Consider the following 26,113-nt stretch of genomic DNA (forward strand, 5'->3'; position numbering starts at 1 on the left):
TGTTACCTAAAGTTTTAAAGTCAATTAAGAGGAAAGAATTAGATGCAGAAGCTAGTGTTCTAATATAGACTCTGTGACAATGGCTGATGGCTGGTATAAAGAATAATATCTAAATGCAAGCCAGTGTCACTCAGCTGCCTTCCTCTTGGACTGGTTTATTAATGGAAGACATGGGAAATGTAGGAATATCAGAGGTGCCACTTTAGCACAGCAAATTCACAGCTTTTTTTGTGTTTTAGATTACCAGTCACAGACTGTCATGGTGCTCTGACTGAAAACACAAAGTGTCTTGTTAGTCTGTGTGGGCTAATAAATTTTCTGTGTTGCAGAACAGGAATATAATCTTAAATAATTCTGCTCTCGTAATGCGTATAATTTCTACTCTAAGTAACTAATTATTTTAGCAATAATTATTGATATTTTTAAAGATTGAGGTTATAACTGATATTTGGGAGTTATAATTAGTTATTGAAAAAAAGAATCCACTGAAATATGTAGTCGTAAGTACTTTATACATTTCCATGTGGAGTGGATGCAATAGCCATAATTCTAGTTAAGTTAGAGGTTGCCTATATACTGGTCTATTTAATGGGTTTTAAATCTAAGAGTAATCAAAAAGAAAAACTTAATGTTCTGTCTCTAGATTTTCTGCTTTTTATTCAGATTCCACTCTATGGCTCCATTGTGGCAGAAAAGGGATGCTTTTATGCCTGTGCTATAAGTGTATTCTGAAGCCCCAGGCCTTGTTCAGTAGAACTAGTTCTGATGCTTCAATAACTTAAAACCAAATCTAGCACTGGCAGAGGAGGGGAAAAACACTTTTTGTGAAGTTTGACCCCAAATATGCATCAATCAGTCTGGAAGAGTTTTAGGGATGAGCAAGACCCACTGTTTACCATGGAGCTGCAGTTGTGCATGTCACAGGATGTGTTCTTGGCTAGAACAGTTCTGTAGGTTATGGGACAATCAAAAGAATGCTGGCCCTTTGCTTCTGGGACACCTGCTGAGCAGACATTACTGTAGAGTCTGTTTAGATCATATTTAATTATGAAATAATAGAATATGCTGGGTTGAATGGTACCCATCAAGATCAAGTCCCACTCCCAGCCCTACACAGGACACCTTAAGAATCCCACCATGTGTGATTCTTACATGACAAAGATTTTCCCTACATGAAGTACTGGAAAATGTAAAAGTTGTTGTTTTTCACCCTTTTGTATATGCTCCATCAAAAGGAACAGCATAAGCAGAGTCTGGATGGCATTAAAAGGAGAAGCATGGAATGACTGGCAGTGCTATGTGGAAGTAGCATAGCAGAGACTATGGGAAGAGAGAAGATGAACAGGAGGGAGGGCAACTATATGAGTAGCCCTCAAAGAGGAGAAAAGAGATCAGTAGACTGGGGCAAGGGAAACACGCAATGATTTAAGGGCCAGAAAACTGTTAATGGAAAAATGAGAACAGAGAAGAAAAAGAGAAGGCACATTTTGTGATTTAATGTAAGGCCTAATGTGCCAGGTAATCAGAAGAATTTTTAATCTAAATACAGCAACTGAGTCATCTTCTTAACCTGAATTCTCTAAGCATTCCCTTATATCCAGATGAATGTATGTGTCATCTCATAATGTGATTATGACAGAAGATGCAAGCAAAGCAGGTTTGAACCCAGTATCTGTAGCATATAGGGACAGTTCTTAGGAAAGATGGGAACAGATGGAAAGTCAGTGAACATACCCAACTTTTAAAGCAGAATGCTTGAGAAAGCTGCTTTTTTGTTTGAAATACTACTAAAAGATCAGCACACGCATACACACACACACACACACAAACACACACACACACACACAGCCCCTTTCACTTTCCAACTCAAAGAGGGAGAATTGATAGCTTAGTCCTCTGGGTTTATTCACATTTCAGCTCAAGCAGCTATGCAGATCTAGATCCTGTAATTATGTTTTAGCCATAAAGGATACTTTGCCTTCTCACCTAATAAGCAGTTGGGTGCAGCACAGATATTATTCAGTCAATTTTTCTGCAGAGAAAAAAATCATAAATTCCTGACAATTAGCAAAAAGAACTTAAGGCAGCATCCATTTACTTGTGTTCATTTAGTGTGGCTTTATAAGACGCTGTACAATATTGCAGCTTGTTTTTCCTCAGTAATTTTTCATATCTCATTTATGTTGTAGGGGTAAATTTGATTTCTCTATCTGCTACCCTCCCCCTGCACCCATGTGTGACATTTAACTGCATTGCTTTGGCCAAAATTACCAAAGTAATTTCTGTAATACAGTCCTTAATGGCACTCTCAGATTTAAGTTGAGATTGTTTCTAAAAATACTTTTATATAACTTGAAAATTTTATAGAAACTGAAATTTTTACTATAGTCCCTACAGGTTTCCTTACTTTAGGGCACACATGCTGCACTGTTTGCTTTTCATGCAAAAAATAGTGTGAGAAGTATAGGCACAGATTAGTTCAAATCATTTTATTCATCAGCTATGTGTGGAAACACAGGATACTGAAAGAGCCATCAGTAGGCTAAGAGATTATTTAAAGTGATACTGCCAAATTCTCAAGTGCCACTTCAGTATGTTAGTGGATTACTGTTTAATCATTACTTTAAAATGTGTTGCAGATTCCAAAGTGGTCTGCTTTACAAGGGGAGCATTTTGAAAAACTGGAAATGGAAAGGCTAGATAAGAACTCTGCCTAGATGCTGTACAGGTTGCAGCTCAATTCAGAATCTGAAATGAGAGCTGCTCCCCTTCTGTGACCAATAAGGTTTGTGTGCCTGTGTGATATAACAATATGTAGTGAACTATAATGTCTGGGAAGTTAAAGTGACAAATTATTGGCTATTGTGATTCAAAAGTCTGTTGATCTTGCTCCCTGCCCAAGATGGGGACGGCAATGTGAGCTATTATCAATGTAACATTTACTGGAAAAAAGCAGGGCTAGGGGAAGTTAAAATTAGAGCTGTCTTCAGTTTTTGCAATATTAAAATATAGATGATGAATCACAGTCAGTGTAGATAAAATACTTACCTTCATAATGCTGATGTAGGATGGGAGCAAAAGCTCTCCATTCAAATATCCTGTTGGATGCCTGTATCCTATCCGACAGGCAGTAATCAGGGCAAAGCACTACTGAAATTAATTCCTATAATACTGAGGGGTTTAATGAAAATCCTGATGACAAATTGTCTTTGTTGTTCTGCTCACCGTTTTCTCTCTTGTATCCTAGGTTAATTACAGGGCATTTTAAGAGAAGATTTTGAGCATACTATAGTTGCAGAAGGAAAAGTAAAATGCTGTCAGTTTCTGAAACATACCCAGACTCTCACAAACACATATTAATTTAATTCCAATCATATTTTAATCTGAGGGTTCATCATTTATATTTTTACCTGTCAAACACTCATTTAGCTTCTCTTAGCATAACAGGTGGGAGCAAAAAGCCAGTATTCTCCCTCTTGCTTGTCTTTTGTAAATAAAATGAAAGAAGCAGTAATTGCACATCTCACAACCCCATTTATGACTAAAAACCACAATCACAGAATGTTTAAATTAGGCACTGCTGTGAGGTGCAAAGCAGGCAAGACAAGGTTGCTGAAAAGTGAAACAGATGTTGATAGGCAGCAAGCAAAATTCATGGGATGCTGAGTTGGGAGGGTTCTTTGAAATCTCTCTTGATTTTATTTTCCAGCCATATTGTCAGACTTATTCATGGATCATTATTTACCAATTAGTATTTAATATTATAAATAATCTAAATTATTTATAGTCAATAAGCATTTAGCATCTCTACGCCATTACTTTTCATTTCACCTTAGTGAATGAACACAATTAAGTGACTATGGCTCCTTGTAAAAGTTCAGTTGCATCTAAATTTACTTTGATAGAGAAAAAAGTTTCATTTTAATTTTTTTTACACTTTATTTTTTTGAGAATCTTTTGTCTGAAATGAATAAATACTTTGATCAAAACCTCAAAGTTTTCAGAATGATAACAGCAAATGAAAATAGAGGGTTCAACAGCTCATTCTGGGAGCTATTCAGCAAGTTCCCATGGGAGACTGTATGGAAGGGGAAGGGGAAGGAAATCATGCAAGGATGCTGCTCTGTGAGGACCATGTTCCCAGACCTGGGCTCAGCCCAGCCCACAGCCCATGAGTCACACAGGCGCAACAGACAGGCAGGGAGCTCCATCTTCTCTCAGGTGCAAAAGGCAGTGGAGGCCAAAGAGGGCTACTCAGGAGCAGGGCATTGTTGGTCATGTAGGCAGGGAATTAGGGAAGTCAGAACTCAGATGGCATTGAAATTGGTGAGGAATGGAAATGGCAACAAGAAGAATTTATAGAAGTAGAAGCAAAAGGACGTCTAAGGAAGATGAGGGGCTATGAAGCAAGGCAGCAGACTTGAAGCACACAGAAAAGGCTGAGCAACTCAGCATCTTCTCCTTGGTCTTTCATGGCCAGTTCTGTCCCTGCATCTCCCAGAAGAATCTGGGAATATCTCATTAGTGACCAAGTAAGCAAACTGGACACACACAGAAGTCCATGGGACAAGAGAGAATGTATCCAAGGATATGGAGAGAAGGAACTGAGGCCATTGGAAGGACTGCTTTGTATCTTCTTCAAAAAGTCCCTAGGAATCAGGAGAGGATCCTGAAGGCTGACAAGTGTTACATGTATATCAGCATGAAGGCAGATCTGGGGAACTATTTGCTGATAGAGCTCCCTTCAGCTTCCACCAGGATTTTGGAGGAAACCCTTGTGAAAACCATGTGCAGTCCCAAGGAGGACAAGAGGGAAATTTGGAACAGCATGGATTCACAAACCACTAATTGTGGTTGAATAGTCTGAGTACTTGCTCTGAGGAGATGTCTGGCTTGAAGGATGAAAGATGACGTAACTTGGCTTCTGCAAGGCCTGTTACATGGTATTCCTACCGCCAAAGTGTTGAGGCAGTGACTTGAGCAGTGGACTACAAGGTGAACGCACTATTGGCCATATCCTGAGGCTGCAAGAGTTGTGATCAGCTGTAAAAAGTCCAACTGATGGGTGACTTCTAGTACCATCTTTCAGGAACCAACACAAGAGTGGACATTCATTCATGCTTTCACTACAGATGTATCCAGTGGGATGAAATAAAGCCCTGAGCAAGTTCACAGATGATACCTGATTAAGGGAGCAATTAATGTGCAGGGCTATCATTCAGAGCATTCTCAACAAGCTGGAGTATAAATCTGACAGAAACTTTTTTAAGTTCAGCACAGGCCAATGCAAATTTCTGATCATGAAGAAGGACAGGCTGGGCACCAACTGGCTCCAGAGCAGCACTGCATAAAAGTCCTGGGTGTCCCAGTAGACAAAAAAACCCCAATGTCAGTCAGCAGTGCATCCTGAAGATCAGCACCATCCTGGGCTCCACGAGCAAGGGAGTAGCCAGCAAGTTGAGAAAAGTGATTCTTTGCCCTCTCTTTGACACTAGTAAGACTACCTGAAGGACTGTGCTCTGTTTTGGATTCCCCTGTACAAGATGGACACTGACATAGTGGAATGAGTCCTTTGGAGCATCATGTGGCCAGAGCACATGACATACAAGGAGAAGCTGACAGAAAGTGTCCTTCTGGCTGAAGATGAGAATAAGGGGAGAACTTAACTGTTTTCACCTACCCATTGGCAATTTACAGATGAGATGAAGTCAAACACTTCTAGGTAGTGCAACACAATGGGACTAGAGGCAGCAGCCTCAAGTCACAAGATAGGAAATTTTGTCTAAATATCAGAAAAATCTTTCCTTTCTTGTGTGTATATGTGTGTGTATATATGTGTATGAAATACTGGCAGGTATCAAGAGACTCTGTGGCATTTCCATTCTTGGAGATCAGACAAAGCTCTCTGTGCAAGCTCCTGGGCAACCTTTGAACTTGGATGTGACTTCAAAGCTAATCTTGTTTGGGTAGGCCCAGATGAGCCCCAAAGACATATTTCAACCTGCTACTTCCAACAGAATTTGGTTTTGCTTGCTTAAATGGCTGCTTGAATAATTTAAACAATATTCCTGGGATACTTTGTATTTTGAAGAAAAAGAACAGTGAAAACGCAGATCATTATTATTACAAAAATGTATGTCATTACTGCTAAGAAATATTGTAGGAGTGATCATGTACACCAGGATGCTAGGAGAGATTGTGGGTTTTTATTAAACAGAACAAAAAATGTCAGTTATCCCAACTGACTTATTGTTCCTTACAGAGATACCGTCCCTTACCATTAATTATCTTTTCTGTAGATCCTTGTTTATATGTTTTTACTTCAGGTGAGTTCCTTGGGGCTTAGAAGATAAGGTGTATTTTCTTTGTGACCTTATAATCTCTCTTCCATTTCATTTTCCTAATTATTCATAATATCCCTTTTACAGTAGGCTGGTGTTTTTATAGAATGGTACATAGTTTCACCAGTGGCAGTAGCCATATTTCAGATTTGTAGCAGCTCACAGCTCATCACTGTGTATGTATAGTTAGGATTCTTTGGGGTTTTTTGTTCCAGATTGAATATTTATCAGCCTTATTCTTGGTCCACACTTTTATCCCAATCACAAAGAATTCAGATTATTCTACAATTTTTCAGACATCTTTGGCTTTTATTACCATTAAATAATCGGTATGATTTAATCTCACCTCACTATTCAGCCTTAACCAAACTACTGAGGACTATGCTGAACAGTGCATTTCCCTACACTCAAAATCTCTCTGAATTGTGAAGAGTGACCATTTGATTTTCTGCTCTGTGTTTCCTACTGTCTAACCAGTAAGGAGGTTGTGCCCTGTAAAGAAAGTTTCAGTCTGGAAATCTCCAAAGTCTATTCCATAGTGCTCTTTACACCTATATAAAGAATTCTTTTCACTTTGCTGAAGTAGAGTTTGATCTTATTTGGGTTCCCCTTTCATATCCAAGTTACTTATCAGCCCTACAGACATTCTGGCAGACTTCCTGTTTTGGAAGTGCTTTCAAAATATTTTATTATTAGTTTTATGCCTTTGGTAACTTGCTCTTCAAAGTAATTTTTTTGGCTGAACATACTAAATTTACTTTTCCAGAGTTGATATTCTTTGATATTTTTGATATTTTTCTGGTTGGGAAACTTCCATTTTCTGAAGACCTTCTAATAATCCCCATTACTGTGCTGTGTATTGAAATGGTGTAGAATAAATGAGAACTCTGGGGAGTTTCTCTTTCCACATTTCCTGCCTTTCCCTCCAAAATGACCTGACATTAACTGAAAGAAGATTTTGATTAGATATAAGGAAAAAATTCTCTACTGTCAGGGTGGTGAGGCACTGGCACAGGTTGCCCAGAGAAGCTGTGGATGCCCTGTCCATGGTTGTGTTTAACAACAAGTAGGATCATGCTCTGAGCAACCTGGTTTAGTGGTGTAGGCCAGCCCACAGCAGGAGGTTTGAAATCAGATGGTCTTTGAGGCCCTTCCGACCCATTTTATGATTCTATGATTTTATGTAGTTAAAATAATTAATTTTTTACTGTTCTTTTTCTGAATTGCTTTCTCTCTATTTTAGGGCCTCCTCAGAAAAGGCCCTAAAACATGCAGGGGATGCTCATAAAATTCAAGCCATGGGAAAAAAGAAAAAGAGAAAACATTTGCAAAAATGAATAGAAAAGGGAGCAGAATGCAGAAAGAAAAAGTTGGGAAAACTTAGATAAATAAAAAAAGTGATCATAACAAAATAATAATCCCTTCTGAAATGCTAACAATTTCAAGTGCATCTTGCTTTACAGTTCAGTGAGATGAGTCCTAGAAATATTCTGAAACTATGAAATTGTGCCTTCTGAAAATTGTACCCACATATAGATAGAAGTGTATATAGGATATATGCATGTGTGTATGCATGTTCTGCCTCAGAAGTGAGGAAGACTGAGACAGCAAGGTTTCCACTGGCTTTGATGGGATTTGAATAGCAAGCAGAACCCCCAAATTAGAGGCAAACTTCATCCTTGAGCACCTGTGAGGCTTCATCAGCAGTTTCCAAGCAGGGGGATCTGTCTCCTGCAAACAGGTGTGTACAGATGTGATTCCTGGCTATATTCTGGCAACAGCCCAGCACTGCACGCTTGCAGAAGAAGCCAAGGATGGTACCAGATTATGTCAGTGCCTTTGTAGGACTGAGTCCTTCAAGCTTTTCCTCATGAGCCACTCCAGGAGAGTTGCTGATTTCTCCCTGAGGCAGCTGCTCTGCACAAAAATGCTGGGTCTGTTTAGGGTTGTAACTCTAAGGTAAGGCCTTCCAGCAATTTATTGGCAACTTCAGTGTTTCTCCAGATTTGCAGGGAGAAGATGCCTTACCTTTTGGAACTGAGCAATTATCAAATATATTTAGAAATGCCCCTAGCAGCCCTTGAAGGGAAGTAATACAAAAATGAATATCATTCTATGTACAAATAACATACATATCCATTCTTACCCTAGAGTTCTGCTGGATTCAGAGTTCTTATTTGAAAGGCCAAGTTGCAGCTGCAGTTGTAAACACTTTTTTTTAACTAGGCTTAACAATGAGACTTTTAATTTATGTCTCTAAGGACAGATCTAGGTCCTCCAAATGATTGAAATCAAGGTAATGACAGCACTGGTTGGTTCTGTCTTGCACTTCTTGAGAACCCACAGCACAGGATAAGGGAACAAGCAGCTGGGAGGCATCAGCAGCTGGGCTGCAATCACTCCACAAACCACGTGTTTTGTTGCATGCAACAGCTTTGAGTTTGTTTCCCAATTGAGTTCAAGATGTAAAATTTAACCTGTAAAGCCTCCTGGGGTTGAGCTGTAGCAATTTGAAGGCCTCTGCAAGGTTAGCAACTTCTCTGTGCACTGAGCACTGGAGAAACCCTTATTTCAGGCAGATACAATCCCTACCCTGAAGCACTCATTGTCTCTGAGGTGTTTTACACATCACTAAAGGCCTTCACGTATCCGGAATAAAAGCTCTCTGATCATTCCCTCTTTCTGATTTCCCTGTCTCCTCATCAATGAATGCTTGCGGGTGTAGTGCTCTCCTTTACCCCTATAAAGGGAGACAATTCCTTCAGGAGCCAAAGCTCCTGAAGGTGGTTCACAGGCAGGAAAGGAAAGGCTCAGAGTAAGAAGAGGGATACAAAAACCCAACTAAGTTTGAGAATAGTTACCTATTCTCAATCTAGAGAGACTGGCAATATATATGAGAAATAAGAAGATTGCAACAGTGGAGAAAAGAAACATTGACAGAAACCTCATCGCAGTTAGATGACACAGAAAAGTGACTGAAACAAGGAGGAGACTATACCAGGAGACACAACACAGTACACAGCAAAACAAGGTGATGGAAGTTAGAAAACAAAATGGAAAAAAATGATCAGGAGACAAATTTAGGTTTTGTGGTTTTTTTTTTTTTCAAAAAAAGTTCAGTGGAAAATGTACGCATAGAATGGTACATACAGAAAGCATTTTTCTCCCATAGTGCTGTAATGCTATGGAATATAAATGGGCTGTGCTAATAGTAGTTCTGTGAGGCAGGCAAGACTATTATTTTATGTTCTTGGAACAAAGCACTGAAAAAGTGAATCTCAAGAGGGCACAGTGGAAATCTGCAGGTGTAGAATGGGTCTGAATTTGCTGGGCATCACTGAATTATTTCCTCCTTAGAAAAGTTTCATATTTTAAAAAAATATAATGGAATTTAAATATTGGGTTTGATATAAAAAAGTCATTATGGTGTAGCAATGTATGACTTTATGTTGAACAAAATTATTGTTCTAATTTTTTTCCTGTTGTTGCTACTCTACTGGGCAACAACAGTATTTTCAACTGCCCTGATACAGTATAATCTGTCAGAAAAGCTGCAGCAAATAAACCTCCATAAGGATTTAATAACTTCAGCTTTAAACACTAATATTTACTGAAATTTGAGTGTTATCACCAATATTAATGCAACACATGGTCCAATGGTCCTGTAGAAGGAAAAGCTGCCAATACACATTTCAAAGCTGTTTCTGATTTTACATCTATCATTTACGCTACAGCTCTCCACAGTAGTTTCCTGATCAAGCTAGTCATGCTCTACCCTGACACACTGATAACTCTGATAACTCTTATGTTGCACCAGCATATTGAAATATCTCACAGTAGCTTTTTACATCAAGAATTTCACTGAAATTTCACTTTCATAAGGAACTTGAACAGCACAATATGGACAGCATGTTAAAAATATTCTTAATCATTAGAGATGAACTATTTGCTTTTTTGAGCATAATTTTATCCTGATGACTCTGGAGATGGAATTAAGATTGACAAAAGGTGGATTTCATACCAGGGTCAAGGCCCCTGACTCTCAGAAGCATTATGAAACCAGTGAACATAAGTTTTGCTGAATCTTCTGAGAATGCAGAAGAAGCACTGAGTTTTCAGCTTTCAGCAGCAAACTGGACTGGCTGTGAGCACAAGCAAAGCAGTAATTGTCTAAGGTGGCAGGCTCCTGGAAAGACAAAGTGCACACCCCTAAGCATCTGTCCACCCTAATTTTGTCCATATTAGGACAGGGAAAACCAGGTTGTCTGAAAGCGCTGCTGCCCCTAAAGTAGGAGTGGAAACTACTGGTAGAATGCCCAGTGCCAGCAGCTGTGATAGCTGACTGCTATCAGTCCCTGGAGGCAGCCAGATTAACAGCATGAATCCTCCAGATCTCTCCATTGCAATTCCCCACTTCTCTGTGGCAGGCAGAGGTGGCCCTGTCCCATCTGTTATTTTAGGAGGATTGACTGTCAGTTTTGTCTGAGCTGTTGAAAAGTCTTGTGCTGGCTCTAGAATAAAAGGCATTTCAAACGTTTATAGTGAGGGATATTTTAAATGAGGAATAATCGTGGCATTACTTTTATTTAGAAATACAGGGAGCGTCCTTGGTCTCAATATAGCATGCTACTCATTCCAAAATGCAGATGACTTTATCAGTGTTTGATTCTCCATCTCTGACTATCTACACTTCTTCTTTTTCTACCCAAAGTTCTTTGTGAATTCAGCAGTGTAATATTAAAACCAATATTTGTTCAGAATGGATGGATGGATGGATGGATGGATGGATGGATGGATGGATGGATGGATGGATGGATGGATGGAGGAGATGGATGGATGGATGGATGGATGGATGGATGGATGGATGGATGGATGGATGGATGGTCGGTCTACCATCACTGTCTGCTTTTGAAATTTGAATCACAAAGGTTCGGGTTTGACTTTCAAAATTCCCTGTGTTTGGAAGATTTTGGTAATTTCCATACCTTCTACCAATGGAATTTCCAGACATTACCAATTTGGTAGCTAAAGTAGAAATAGTACGTGGAACTTCCCAAGTCTCTTCCAGACTGTCTGATTGAGTTTTGTGCCCTGGAGCTTTGTTCCTTCTAACTGACCCTCAGACTTCAAGAGATGGAAGTGAACCATTCCTTTAGATTTCTGAATTGTTCTCTTGGTCTATTCTGGGCTTGTGCTATCCCCTCATGTTGCATATAGTGTTTTTCATAGTGGCAGAATTTTTGAAAGTAACCGCTTCTCAAGTTTCACAAATCAAGATAACTTTTTGTTTAATTAATTACTTTTTATAATTGTTCATAAGCATCACAGTGAACACATTACCACATATTATAAAACCTCTTTTTTTATCTCTATTAAATCAAGGATTGTATTATGAGGCTCATGAGGATCAGTTTTCTCACTCCTTATTTCATTCTCCTTATGGCTTTTTCCTCTTTCGTATACTACTGCCCTAGGAGAGAGGAGAAACTTTCTGTGAGTTTTGCTCAGGCTCCGTCTAGGGCTGCACTCTAGCCACTTCACAGGCTTCCTTGTTCTTCCTGTTTCTGGCATAATTCTGGTTATTTGCAGGTTTTTTTCCCAGATGGAACTTATTCCAAGAGTAAGCAAGCTCTGATGTTTGTATGCACAGATCCCTGCCCTTCTTTGTGAAAAGCCTTTAAGCACTGTGGCTGAAGGCTTACTTCAGCTTTTTAGTTGGACAGTGGCTCCCATTATTTCAGTTGTCATTACTGTCAAGGAGCTTGATTAGTTTTTATATTAGTCCCCAGTAAAGACTGGATACTTGCTGTTCCAATGAACTACTAGGAAGCCACTCCAAAAAAGAATACTTCTTTGAGATTTTAAAGAAGAAAATGGTAGGTGATTTTAAATTATTTTTAGGTCTGAGATTAGTAGTGTATAAATGTTATTTGAACTTCATGCAATAAAACAGTAATTTCTTCTTTGTACCAGACAACTAGCAACTCCCCTTACACCTGCTGGTATACTTAGTCACTTTTTTGCAAATCAGCACAAGCAAACTTCCCAAGGGCAGATTTGATGAAATGGCACACTCCCATGCATGTGAAAAATGACCTGCTACCTTCCCTGTAATAACCAAACACAGTGAGAGGCTGTTTGAAAACCCAAGGCTCACCCAGAACTGTGGAGTGTTGCTTTGCCAGCATGCAGGAGAAGAATTAGTTCATGGCTGTTAGAGATAATCCTTTCCCTGCTAGTAAAGTCATCCCAAGCCAGTGACCCTTTAAAAATAGGAAGGAATACTTGCCAGCTCTGGTCTTCTATGACCCTGCTGGAAAAGAAATTCATGTCTCTAGACACCCTGTGCACCCTTCTTTGTTTTCTACTGATAATCTACTGGTTTCACTCTGTTTCATCTTGTCTCTCCACTTCACCAGGCTGGCTGGGTGGTGAGACACTGCAAAATTATGTTAAGCAAGACCTAAGGGCAGACATCCAAGTGCAAGACTGAGAGCAAAAGGGTATAAATAAAGCAATGACAAATTCGCTTCCAGAGTATGCTTAACCATTACTCCACTTCCAAGTATCCCATGAGGGATTTCTTTTGCACTGCTCTGCAGTGAGAGCAGAAGATGGTGGATTCATAGTCAGTTTTCTCCCCAGGTGATGAGCTCACTTCTGCATGGCTTCCATCCCTACATGCCCTGTATTCCCTTGGGACTTTGCTTCTGGAAGCGCAGGCAAATACTGATCATATCCTGTCTTGAGAGGGACACCTCAGACACTTAAAATGTTATTTCCATCTGAGCCTGGCAGGGAACTGTTAGTGAAATACTGCTGATTTTGCCTCCTGAGATTAGAACATGCACCAAGAGTGCATGTTCTCCTTTTACCCTTTGTCAGTCTGCTGACAAGCTGCCCCTGCCCATGAGATCCTTTAATTCTCATCATGCTCCACTGAGGTTATTTATACAATCATCATACCTCTATTATGAGATATCAGTTGTGTGTGAGTGTGTGTGTGTGTTCTGCAAGGTTCATGACCACTGTTACCTTAGTGACATTCTACACACCTCACACTTTAATAACATGGATATCTGATGCTGTGAAATTCATATGGTATGAGGGTTAATGCAACTTGTACCCAGTGTTTCAGATAGTATCCTTTTGGAAGATCAGCTCCTCTCTGCTTTGCTGTATGTATATGTAGAAAGTGCATTTTCTACTGATCTAACAGCATGAGAATTCCAGGCAAAGAATATCACTTGTATAGAGCTATACCATAACTCCATTAAAAAAAAAAACAAACTTGGTTTTATCTTATCTTGCGTGTACAGTGCTCCTGGTTCCCTGCAGATACAGTCTCCCTTGATACAGAAACCCAGACACTGATTTTGAAGATAGAGTTCATTTTGGACTTTATTGAGGCAATAGACCTTGGTTTTGGCTGCCTTCAGAGGGCAGAATTTCATTGAAGCAGAGCTGATGTTGTAATCTTGGATGATGATGGCATTTGTGATTGTTCAGTGAACCTTCCAAGGGATCAGCCTACTGCTCTGGGTTTGGACACAATTATCTTCATTCTGACAAAATTACTCGTGGTGTGGAAGGAGATCACAACTATAGCTGGGGTAGATTTACATATTTCCTACCCATAAGATGTTTTATTGTTTGCATCATGTCCTGCATTTTTAGAATTTTTTAAGTCAGTGGAGTAAAAGGCCTGATTTTCTTTTCAGAATGGTGTATGAGATCAGCTGTCCAGAGATATTTTTCTCTTTGTAGCAGTTGTAGGAAAACTGGCAAATGTGTAGAATTTTAAAATTGTGCTAAAACAGACATCATAATGAGATTAAAATTTTAGAAAACAACTGGCTATGAATGAAAGACTTCTCCTCTCTTCCCTTCCCTAATTCATTTTTAAAAACCCATTTTTGGTACTTTTTTCTCCTGAAATGATACCTGTTCTCTCTTTATCTGTACAAGATAGCTGTAAACCAAAATTATTCAATTAATTGAATGATGTGATGCAAATGCTGTATATGTGGGCTTTTATCCCCTTTCTCCCTCCCACTAATAAGGAAAAGAATTCTATGTTTAGGGGATTATACCACTAGGATCATGAGTTTAATGTGAAGATCAAATAATTGGCATTGACAGTTTTATCAAACAAGAACAGAATTAGAATGGTAAAGTAAATGCAACCTAGAGAAATGAGACAGAAGGCAGAAACTGAGGTGCAGGTTTTCTCCACTGTTAGTGTTTTTGTAATTGGTGGCCACAAAAGCATCTTTGTGAGATATTCTGCTTGGTGTGGTGGGCTGACCAAAGCAGGAGAGAGGTAGTAGGATCAAAAGCTTGCTCAGGCTTCCCAGTGACAGATATTTTCTGATGAAGAGGGCTCCTAACCACTCAATAGAGCTGTATGCTTTATGCCTCACTTACCACACTTTCTATTACAATCTCTGGTTTATTCACATCTAGTGAACTTGACTGTGCTTTCATTTTTTGGTGAACTAAATTTTTAGTGTTTATCTATTTGAAAGCAAGCCCTTGTAACTTATGGTATGGAGTCAATTGAACATGGGCTTTTAGAACAGAGTATTGACTATTCTTTCTTCAAACATTAGACTTTATTTCCAAATTTTGGATAGCTTTTTGTGCTTTTCTTTCTCTTTTTTTTTTTTTTTTTAAATCTAGTGCATGGTGCTACCGCATTTGCAGTGTTTGATCCAGAAGAATCGAAGCCCATGCTTAAGGAAAAGAATGGCATGAGGTTCATGAACCCCATAATTAGTTCCCCTTCCTAGCTCTAAGCAGTAATTAAATCTGTCACTTCTGCTCTGCTGATTCATTTATTTAGCTATTTAATTGCTCAGCTCAATACGTCTTTATCTCCGGAACTGCAACATTTTATTCAGGCTAAGGAATAGCATAACCCATTATTATTTTTTTGTCCAAGGGCAGGGACATGTAAAAGAAAAGAACACTAATACTGGATGATTTGGTGGTGTTGTCAGTTTTCACTTATCAAATAAAACAGTATTTAAGGGAAAACTTCAACCAGTGCTTGAGGATAGCTTTCTGTACACAGGTTTCCTCCTCCAGGAAATTATGTCAAATGCAAGGACCCAATGTATCTGATTCAGGTTTTTATTTCCATAATGAGTTAACTTAAAGCACTTCCAGGTAATGCATAATTCTCCATAAAATGAGTGCTTTGTTGGTAGAATATTTTATTACAGTTTAAAATTGCAAATATACATTAAATTGTTTATAAACTAAATAGTATCTTTGCTTTGTACATTTTAGTTTTGGGACGTTGCTCAGTCAAGGAGATTTCTGTCATCTGTCTCTTAGGTTTATCATAAAATGGAGCATTTTGATCTGAAAAGCAAATGGCATTTGGAATACTTTCACACTTGCAAAGACAACCCTTCTGAATATCCCTTTGTGAGGCATATATCCATACATGCAGTTTTTCTTATGCTACATTTTCATCAGTCCTTAAGGGAGGTTGTAAGATTCCTCCACCATTTCTATCCATAGATTGGAAAAGCTGGTGTAGGAAAGCAGCATGCAAAATGAAAAGGAGCAGATCAAGACAGATCAATACAGAGTCTTTTGTTGAAAGGAGAATTTTTTTGTATTTTTATTTTTATAACACTTTTTATTTTCCCTCTTTGAACTTGGGAATGGCATACACAAAAATTAAAGATACAAAACTCACCCAGAATTCAGAGACAATCATCTTTTTCTGTCACTTCTAGCATCAGTAACTCAATTCCACCAATTTGTTCATCTGCCTGGCTGGCTAAATTTTTATACCATGCACACAGGCTTGCATTTCACGCCATTAGTGATTTATTTTTTCTGTCTTGTTATTCAGTCACAACTATGCAGTTATTTAAGTCATTGCTCATGTTTTTGCCAAGTAAGCTTATTATTCTAAAAATCTTTTTCCTGCTTACCTGGAGGGGTGTTTGTTGTTGAGGATTATGTTGGGGGTTTTTATTCCTTCAGTGAGACTTCTGTCCACTCTTTTGCAGTGCAACACTTGTTTGTACTGCTGCTGTGGCCAACTCACTCAGTTGGCCCTGGCTGAAATAGAGGCAGGAGCCTGTGTAAAGACCAGCCAGTGCAACTGGCAGGGTTAATTAGCCTGGAACATGGAACACCTTGGAAATTCAGCTGGATGTATTTCCATTACCCTGGCTGGGCTGGGCTGCACAGACCTGCACCATGCCTGTGCCAGAGTGGGGACCTCTGCTCCCCTGTCCCTCATCATCAGGGAGGGCTTTGTCAGCCCATGGGCTGGCAGCCTTGGCCCAACAATGCTCAGTCTGTGTTGTACGCGTTGGTGTTGTTTTGCATCTGTGCACTCGGGGTTGCTCACAACTCTTTGTTGAAATAAAGAATATTTCTCTCTCTGCTGAATCTAGGAAGTCTGGAAATCTTGTGGGCAGTTTTGTTCTTGCAAGCCTGCATATGAGATTTTTGGACTAGGGTTTCATATGAGCTTCACTTAAATATTCTCTCTTTTAAATCAAGTGATCTTCTAAAAGTACACTCTTTGTTACATTGGGCACATGCTCAAATTCAGGGAATTAATAAAGCAGCAAAACCCCTCTGTGACCATCCTTTGTGGATAAAGGTGCTTTGAGAATAAATCTGTATGTGAATTGGTTTAGTTTGAGAAAGCAGTGTTCACTACAGCATGACAAACAAGTGTGATCAGAAGAGGGCATGGGAATGAAATGGAAAAAATAACATGTATTTGTAGGAGAAGTTGATTTTTGAGTTGATGGAGACCCGACAGAGGAAATACAGGGTTAATTTCAGATGGCCGTTATCTCGGTTCTAAAAGAGCATGCGGTTGGTCAATAGGATTAACTACTTTTACACAGATTTGTACATAAACATTGAGGCACGAGACTTGGGCATGAGCTGAGTGCCCTCCCTTTGCAATGATTACATTCTTGAACGTCTGGAGAGAGAATTAGGTGACAGTGGCTATTGGCTTCCCCTCAGATGAACCTAGCTGTTGTCATCCGGCCATCAACAGACTGGAAATTACTATCTCGAAGGCACTGCAGAGTTTACAAGCAGTCCTGTGGGACCGAAACCACTCCCTTCTCCAACTCTGCCCTCCCCATGCCAGCTACGTGCACAGTGTGAACTGGACATTTGTGAAGCAATTCAAAAGCCCAAGGTCCAGGCACTGCTGATAGAGGCACTGTGCTTGACCAAGTGTGTGTTGGCTTTTTGTGAGTTTTGTTGTTTGTTTGTTTGTTTTTTGCGTTTTTTTAGTTAGTTTTCAGCTCTAGTTCACTGTATAGTTAGAAACCTCAGGTTGTGGTTTCTCCTCACTCACAGCACTGGAATAATGTCAGTGTAAAATGTGTCTAAATCAAATTACATTAAATCCTCCAGTCCTCATATAAACACACCCCTGTCTGTACTATATTAATATATTGGTTTACTTATTGGTGTATTGGGAACTTCTTGTTAATGTTTTAATTAACAAGGTAAGCCACCGCCTGTACTATTTGTGTGAGGCACCATATCTGTGGGGTTGGAGTCTACCTCTGCCCAGCCCTGGTCAGTGGACTTGGTTATATAAGGTGCACAGACTTGGGTACCTATAAATGTTAGTGAGCAGCTGCCACAAAGGAATTGTGAACGAGCTGCTCTGGACCTCGAAAACATAATAGCTTGGCACCCAGAAATACACAACTTTGATAACATACTGCAAGGTCATGTACTGGGGGGAGAGGGTAAGGAGGTGGCGACTGCTTTTAATCTTTGTCTCTTTTATCAAAAACAACCTGATTTTCTTGCTTTGTGTTGCTGGTATACATTGGATATTTACAATTTTTATCACATTAGGATATGACATTCCTGGCCTGGCCAGTGCTTTTGTTAGGATATTTATAGCAGCTTCTGGTCATTGTTGAGCAAAGGCGATTGCCCTGCCCTCTGGCCCTTTCTTAAGCAGATTTTGGGCAGAAGCTCCTCTCGTGTGGCACTAATTGAAGTGACTGGTGGAGGGGGTGTTGTGAGTGCACTTGTGCTCATCTGCCAAGGTCTAAGCCAAGGGAGGAAGAGAGGATAAAACAGGGAGAAGGGAGGAAAGAGGAAGGAAAAAAAAAAAAAAAAAAAAAAAAAAAAAAGGAGGGGAAGAAAAAAAAAAAAAAAAAAAAAGCCGGGCTTTGCCAGGCTCCGGCAGAGCGGAGGGCTGCAGGGCTGCCGGCCATCTGTCCGCGGAGGACGGCACGGCGGGAGCAGCGCCGGGGAGGCGGGAGCGGAGCCGCTCCGCAGGTGGGTGCCGGCCCCACGGGGGGCGCGGGCCGGCGCCGCAGGGTGGGCGCGGGGGGGGCTCTTTGTGCGCGGCCGCGGCGGCGGGAGCCGAGCGGGCCGCGCCGCCGGGCCGGGACGGGCAGCGCCGGGCCAAGTCGGGAAAACTCCAGCTGCACAAGCGCGGACACAACAAGTTGCGGTAGAAGTGCTCCGTGCGGAGATGGGGCTGGGTTATCCGCCGCACGAGTGAGCGGCGCTGAGGGAGATCCGTCAGGGACTGTCAGTCGGGAAGTGTGGGCTTCCCTCGGGTGAGTAACCCCGCCTGAGCCGGGGCTCCGGCGCTCGAAGGCGATGACATTAGCGGGAGCCTGCTCGCTGTGTGCCCCCGGTTCTTGGTTTCCTGCAAGTTTAACGTGAAGCGCGGAGAGGCCGAGGAAGACCACAGGGGTTGCGGAGGGATTAGGAAGGCAGAGGTTAGTAAATTTCTGACGTGCTGTAAACCAACATCACTGTCAGAGGCAGCTAGTTTGAAATATTGTCCCATATTTTGGAATTTGTATTGGCATTGGAAGTTTTCGCGTTTCGTTCAAGTGTTAATGTTTCTGGAGGCTTTTCTTGCTGTTGTTTTTAAGTTGCTGTGTAAACTGCTTGAGTAAACAACCGGGTCGTCGCTCAGCGAGTTGTGCAGTGGGGGAAAAGTGAACTTCGAAGCGTGTGTTTCCTACAGAAAAGTTCGAAAATATACAGTAGTTTTAAATAACCGTAATAATGGAGGAGTCTGGGCTTCATATCTCATCACTATGATCATTAATATTATTATTTTTGAAGATGAAAGAAAAATTGTTCCTGTGCGCCTAAAATGATGTTTTAATGTCCTTTATGCATCTGTTAGAATGTCCTGTTAGTGAATATGGTTATGTTTAGTGTACAGCTTGTGTTTGTGTTTCTGATAACCTTCCTAGTGCTACAGGAAAAATAAACACTCAGTTAACGCACATTACCTAAACATATTTTTTAACAGCTCAGGCATAAATTATATGCAAAATGCAGGCATAACTGGCAATTCCTTTGCATGTTTATCTTAAAGTGTTATAAATAAATAAATATCTGTTAGATGTATGCGTACCATTCAGTCTAGCTGTAGTCCCTGTTTGTTTCTTTTGTATATGCCTCTAGAAGTAGAACAATAGTGAAAAGTGGAGTTGAGCAGCTGGTAATCCATTTGTCCATTGCTTATCCCTAAAAAGATTCCTGGTGCAAAGTTCATGAACTATCACTGAGAATGGTTCAAAGCCGAGTCCAGGAATTGGCCTTGCTGAAATCTGTCAAGAGTTTATAAAAATGAGCAGAAAAGCTGAGGTTTGCTTCCTCATAAACCTCTTAAGAAATATGTCCTCTATCTAGTATGCTACTCCCTGTATCCAAGGTAAGGGAAAACCTTGGCAATATGTGGATATTGCTCCATACCATCCTTATCTATAATCATGCGAACAAAAATATTTTTATTTCTTTATTCTGGAATAGCTGGTTTCTTACAGAAGACCTTGCCTTCTGTCTTTCAGCTGTGTCCTTGCTGCAAAAAAACAAGTCCTCAAGAATATAAGCATTTGTTTTATTGGTTATATTCCTTATCTCTCCTGCCTTCCAATTTATGCTGGTTTGAATATTTTTGTAATATTGAAGTCAGTTGCCATTACTTCCTTCAAGGACCCTGTTTAAACACATTTGTAGAGTGTGTGCGCTATGATAACGTGTAGCGCCATGGATATATTTAATTTTATTCTTACATGGTTCCATCTATTTCTCTTGTTACTTCAGAGAAGCAAGAAACATGATGAATGCTCCATTAGTGGTATTGGTAAGGAATACATTAACATGAGTGCATGGTCAGTAGGAAAATGTTTTTATTTGAAAGCCTTCTCGTACCAGACAGCGTACTAATAATCATAACCTGTGCCACATATCTTTAGTGCTAGATTGCATTTGCTTTTAGATTGTTTATAAATGCAGTTTTTATTTAGAATAGCTGCATTTTCACCAAATGCCCAGGCTCCTTGCTCCTTTTCAGCCTTCGCAGCCTTGGAATGCTGCAGGAATTTGCTGGGCAAAGGACTGGGTGTCCGTGGGATAGGCAGTTCAGGATGCAGCACTTCTCAGAAGCCAGCCTCGGTTTTGTAGGACACTGAGGTCTGATAATAAAGTCAAGTGAAATGTGGTATTAAAAATATAAGTCAAATCCGAAGACTGCTGTGTTGGTTGGGTACCCAAGAGCAAGCTGGAATAGCCTCTCTGACAGATAAGTGAAAACGCAGGGAGCGACTTTTGCAAGCCATGAGGGAAAGCGCTTAGCTCTCTGTGTGGGAAGCCACTTTCCACAGATCCATCCCAGGGGAAGAGGCTGTCCTGGTGAAAGGACAGGGGTTCACATCCCTCATGCTCAGCACCCAGGGAGAAGGACAGGACATGGGGAAGCAGAGGGTGAGGTGGCCCTCCTATTAGGAGCGCTGGGAGCCTGTCCAGGCCTGCTTGGCAAGGACAATTCCAGAGGGACCCTGCAGCAGGACGAGGGTGTATCACTGCAGTTGGAAAGTTGTGGAGCAGCTTGCAGAGTTAATGGGGGACGTGACTGCGGCCACAGTTGTGTGGCAGAAAGGGAAAAGAGGTATTTGTGGGAGGGAAGGGTTTTGGAGTGTCAGATGTTGTGGCAAAACACATGGTGGTCATGGTGTCATGTTTTTAAGGTGGAAGAGAGATCAGAGGTCTGGTGGAGCAAGCAGTAAAGGCAGGCGGATGACACCAGCAGCCAAAGGTCTTAATGCTGCCACAGGGAGGCTTTGCAGCTGGATGGATGACCCAATTTGGGTGCTTTGGAAAGAGTGAGTCAGGAGCTGGGAAGAACCATTGAGGATCCTGTTTGTCATCATGGACCAAGGAGGAAGCATTGGGCAGCTGAGCTGAGGGCAGATGACATGCAGTAATTATAACTGGGGTGCAGCACAAGGGCTGACAGCCAGGAGACAGGGGCACAGTGAATAATCTTTAGCCTTTTCTGTGGCATATGTGAAATTGGGAAGACAAACTTAGAGTTCTGCAAACTGCTAAAAAAAGCAAAACTTAAGGATAGCAACCAAAATGATTCTGTAGCACTGAAGCTTTTTACTCTCTTTGTTTTTCTCTCAGTTAGTGGGATCTCCGTCTTCTGATGTTTGTAACAATATCGTGATTGGGGATTGTAGAATGCAGAGAAATTAATTTTCATAGACTTTTCCAGATCATTTTCCTTTAAAAGGGACCTAGTTGCACTTTTAATAACAGATGCACTCTGTTGTAATCATTTGCTAAGCAACAGGCTCACTGTGCTGCCCATGAAGCACAAAAGCAAGGGAGGCTTTGACACGTCATGTAAAGCTTACATAAAGTTTGTGAGCAGCAGCAGAAAGAGTGAGTGATGAATACTTTTGGTTTTGTTCCTTACATGAAAATAGTTTATAGTTGGGTATTTTTCTCTGCTGGCTGCCATCAGCAATAGAAGTATCAACAGGAGAAAAATGGGTCGCTTGGGTTTTAGCATTAAGCAGCAAATCCAGGGCCAATAGGATTTAGCTGGGATGTTAAGGTTTATTCAGTGCATTTAGTTAATGAAGTTGGGGAGGGGAGGAAGAAGGAAAAAGTCGGTGTCTGGGCTTGGGGGAAGGGATGAAATAGCCTGCTGCCACCAAGTGCATCCTGCGGTGACTCCTCCTGATTGATAGATGCTCCACAAGACAAAAACAACTCAGCAAAGGAGGTTTTAATTAAAAAACAGCAGCTCAATGCCAGCTCTTTTGGATTAAAATCAAGCAGAAAATCTTTGTAACAGATGTCTACTTGGTCTTAAGGGTGTGTGTTTTTACCCCTAAAGGTGTAGTGTCCATCAGCTGGGTAGGAGGGAAGATGGAGGTAATAATACGTGCAAGCATCCTTGAAGTGGCCATAGAGCCATGGGGATATTCAGCAAGAGCAATTGTGTGTTAATATTCATCAGTGAGGCACAGAAGTCAAGTTCAGGCTAAGAAACTCCCTTTTGAGCATTCTGCCAGATTTCTAGCAGACAGCCCATCATCCCCTATGCACACGGGTGGCCCTTCGCTGTGCTCACCCGTATTCTGAAGCCTTTGTGTCCCCTGCCAGAGGCTGTCATCTTGTGTACACACATGCTGTTCAGCATCTTGACTTGCTTTCTGAGCCCTGAAAGCCTTCAGCACAGAAACACAAAAAACAATTAGCACAGAAAGTCATTGTTATTTAAAATAGAAAGGGCTATTATCTATATGTCAAAAAAAAAAATTTGCAAACCTACGTGAATTGATCTCTTCCCCCAAGGGAGTTAGTTTGTTGGGTTTTTTAACTCCGGTTCTCCAATTCTGGCTCCCCCTTGGATCAGACCTTCTTTTCCCCAAAGCTGTAATGGTCATTTAGAGTCGGATGAAGTTTCTTTCTCCTGTGCACCTCCTCGGATGTCTGTGCTTGACCATAGTATCTCAACACTGCTGGGAGTCAGTGAGCAGCAAATCACACTGTCAGGGCTCAGCCACTGACCTCAGCAGACTTTCCTCCTATGGAGGATGTGGGCATCGGTAGCAGGGTCTGACTAACAGTATAAAATAAATAAGCAGCAGGTTTGCAAAATTAATAAACGTACCTGTTGTTCTTGGCATAATCTAGTTGCTCAGACAGCCTATAAATGCAATTCTGTGAGAAGGGTGCTGCAATATTTCTTAGCAGGATTTATTGCAGTGACACCTGAAAACTTTCACAAAATGGTCTGGAGAAAAACTTGAATGTGTGATTTTTGTTGTGAGGTTTTTTTGGGGATTTTTTTGATCTAACAAACATTTTAAGATAAATATTTTAAAATCCTAATTTAAAAATGAAGTAGTGAAAATGCTTAGGAAAACACTGTATGGAATAGTTTAGGCACATATCTGTAATAAGAAAGAAAGAATTTGATTTCATAAAAATTAAGCAATCCAACAGAAGGACTTGACTGTGATGCTTACAGCAGGGCTTTATGAATGTTCAGCCAACTTTTAGAAAATGGGGGTGGCTGTGTCAGAGCAGCAGTCCCAGGCACGGCAGCAGGAGTCTGGGCAGCTGCGCACAGAGAATGTGGAGGTCTAGGAAAACACTTCTGTCATCTTTTATATACAAATAAGTATATGTTTGTTGCTAAACAAATACAGATGTTATTGCTGATCTTAGGATTTTATTAAATGAAATCTCAACAGTCTGATTGTCTCAGTGGCAACAAGGGAAGCATATATCCCACCTGCAGAACATGCTACAGAAAAGTGCAGAGGGATACATCCCCCCCAAAAATGAATACTTTTAGATGTATCTACATGGTAATGAAGTGTTTGTTGCAATGTCCACATCATCTAGTCCTGTATTTATGGTGGCCTATTAGCTTTACCTCTGTTGGCATATATTTTCTTGTCAGTGGGCAATAAAGCACCTATTCAGCATTTGAGCCTAAACAACTAGAAGGACAGAATCTGAGACTTGAAGACCAGAAAATGTCTTTTATATGATTTTATTCAGTTAATGAAACCGTGTGCATACCTTAAGGATCTCATTAGCATAGTTCTAGCTACATGCCAGCATCAACCCAGAAGAGCAAACAGAAAATCACTGGCTGTGTTTTAATATTAAACATTCTATAGAGTAACAGCAGAGATTTTACTGTGAAACACTGGGGGCTAATGCAACGTTTGTAAATGCTGCAATCCCACTCAATAATTACTATATAGGCTCAATAATTGCCATATAGTACTGGATTAAATAGGTCTTTGATCTGCATGGATCTGGTGGAGGTTTCCTTACATATGATCAAAGTGATTTAAAAAACTGTTCTCTTTCTTTCTAAGTGTATGCTGTACCTGTGAGAGTAAATTAAAATAAAATGTTTTGCTCCTGCAGATAGGAAGACGTGAGAGTTCTACCTTTGTTCTACTAGACAGGTTTATAGTATTCATTCACAGTGATGAGAATCAGCTTTGGAGTTCCAAGTCTTTTTAATTCAGAGAAGTTTAGATAGGTGGATTTTGATTGAGCAGTAGGGAACATCAAAAGTTACACTGTTAGATTTCTCTGTGAAGAACAAGGGCTCTGTGCAGACACCAAGAGAGAGATGCACTTTGTTTCCCCCTTCCTCCTTTTCCCATCAGCATTCACAGTGCACAAGTGGAGATGCCTGCTAGGTATTGAAGAGGCTGTCACTGTTAATTTACTGTGAGCATCCCACAGTGGCTGGGGTGGGGCGGAAGAAGCTGAATAAAAATTATAAGTGCTATTGAAACTGGCTTGTAACAAAGTCCAATGTCCCTTCAGTGTTCCTAATGTCAGATAAGTAAGATTCCCAGAATCTGAACCTATGTTTTGAAATGCTGCTTAAATTTTGGAAGCTTCTCTTTTTTCTGTAGGAATGATATTTTTCTGACAAAAGACTCCAGCATAAGCCATGATAGTGAAACCTCCTAAAGCTGTTATTTTTCCATTGACTAGAGCAGATCCCCAAGCAGCCCCCAGTCCTGACAGAAATGGGGCTGCACTTGGAGGTGTCTTTCCCACACTTCCAACCAGTGTTGCTGTTGGCCTCCTGTTTGCTTACAGGAACCTGAATTGCCAGTATATCTCTAGGAGCTTCAGTACCAATTAATCTGTTGGCGTGTCCTGTTACAACTTAATATGTGACATCGTGGTATTCCTCCTCTTACTGGTAGCTAATTTGCATTTTGGAGTGATTTCCCCCATGTCTTGAATAGCATGCTTTTAGAAAGCACTGATCTTGAGCTGTGGCACAGTAACTTCAGGGATACCTGTTCCTGTTCCTGGCTGTAGAGCAGAATGCATCAGCTTAAACACTGGAAGTGCAAATTGCTTCTCTCTGCAGCTATTAAGACTGTCATGACTGAGTGTAAGAGTAGTTCACCTGTTTTGTTCTGTGTTGCTGCAGAGTAGGATCACATCATGGCCAGTTGCTGAGTTCCAGCTAATGAGTGATACCTCTCAGTGGTACTTCCTAGCTAGTGGGTGAAAAAAGATCCTTGTAGTGTGAACATATTTTATTGTGCTTGGATGACACTTTCTGATTTCTCAGAACCATCCTTCCTCTCTTCCTGGTTTCTAGTTTCAGTGAGAAGATGATAAAAGGCAGAAGTATGACCATTTAAGTGTCCTATCTTGATATTTCCATGTTTTCTGTTATTACCCTTTTTCGGTCAATGGTAGCCTTAGCTACATTTACTTTGTTTACTTTGGTTTTTGACTGAGCAATTGTATGAACACCACTTGTGGTGGATTACATTTATACGTGTACATATACATATATATACGCATGTATATATCCAGTTTTGTTGGCAGTTACTTCGTGACCCCAGACTTGCTAGCAGGAGATTGCTGACACACAGTTTGGACTTTGGGCTGTGCTTTGTCATTCCTGGCTTTCCTTT

At 40.6% G+C, this 26,113-nt stretch overlaps 1 protein-coding gene across 12 annotated transcripts in view; it reads left to right on the plus strand.

Annotated features, from left to right (window-relative positions):
• LOC132082512 (poly(rC)-binding protein 3-like) overlaps positions 1–26,113 on the plus strand; it is a 496,107-nt gene that overhangs the window by 338,493 nt on the left and 131,501 nt on the right. For 4 of the 12 annotated variants that reach the window (XM_059487634.1, XM_059487717.1, XM_059486854.1 and 1 more), the window contains exon 1: positions 18,456–18,644. The exons of 5 other annotated variants lie outside the window; for them this stretch is intronic. The gene's annotated coding sequence lies outside the window, so the exon portion shown is untranslated. Of the gene's footprint in view, positions 1–18,455; positions 18,645–18,777; positions 19,097–26,113 lie in introns of those variants that run through there. 3 more of the 12 variants (XM_059487170.1, XM_059487094.1, XM_059487014.1) reach the window with 3 other exon arrangements.

Source organism: Ammospiza nelsoni, chromosome 1, assembly GCF_027579445.1.
Source record: "Ammospiza nelsoni isolate bAmmNel1 chromosome 1, bAmmNel1.pri, whole genome shotgun sequence".
NCBI classification, from domain to species: domain Eukaryota; kingdom Metazoa; phylum Chordata; class Aves; order Passeriformes; family Passerellidae; genus Ammospiza; species Ammospiza nelsoni.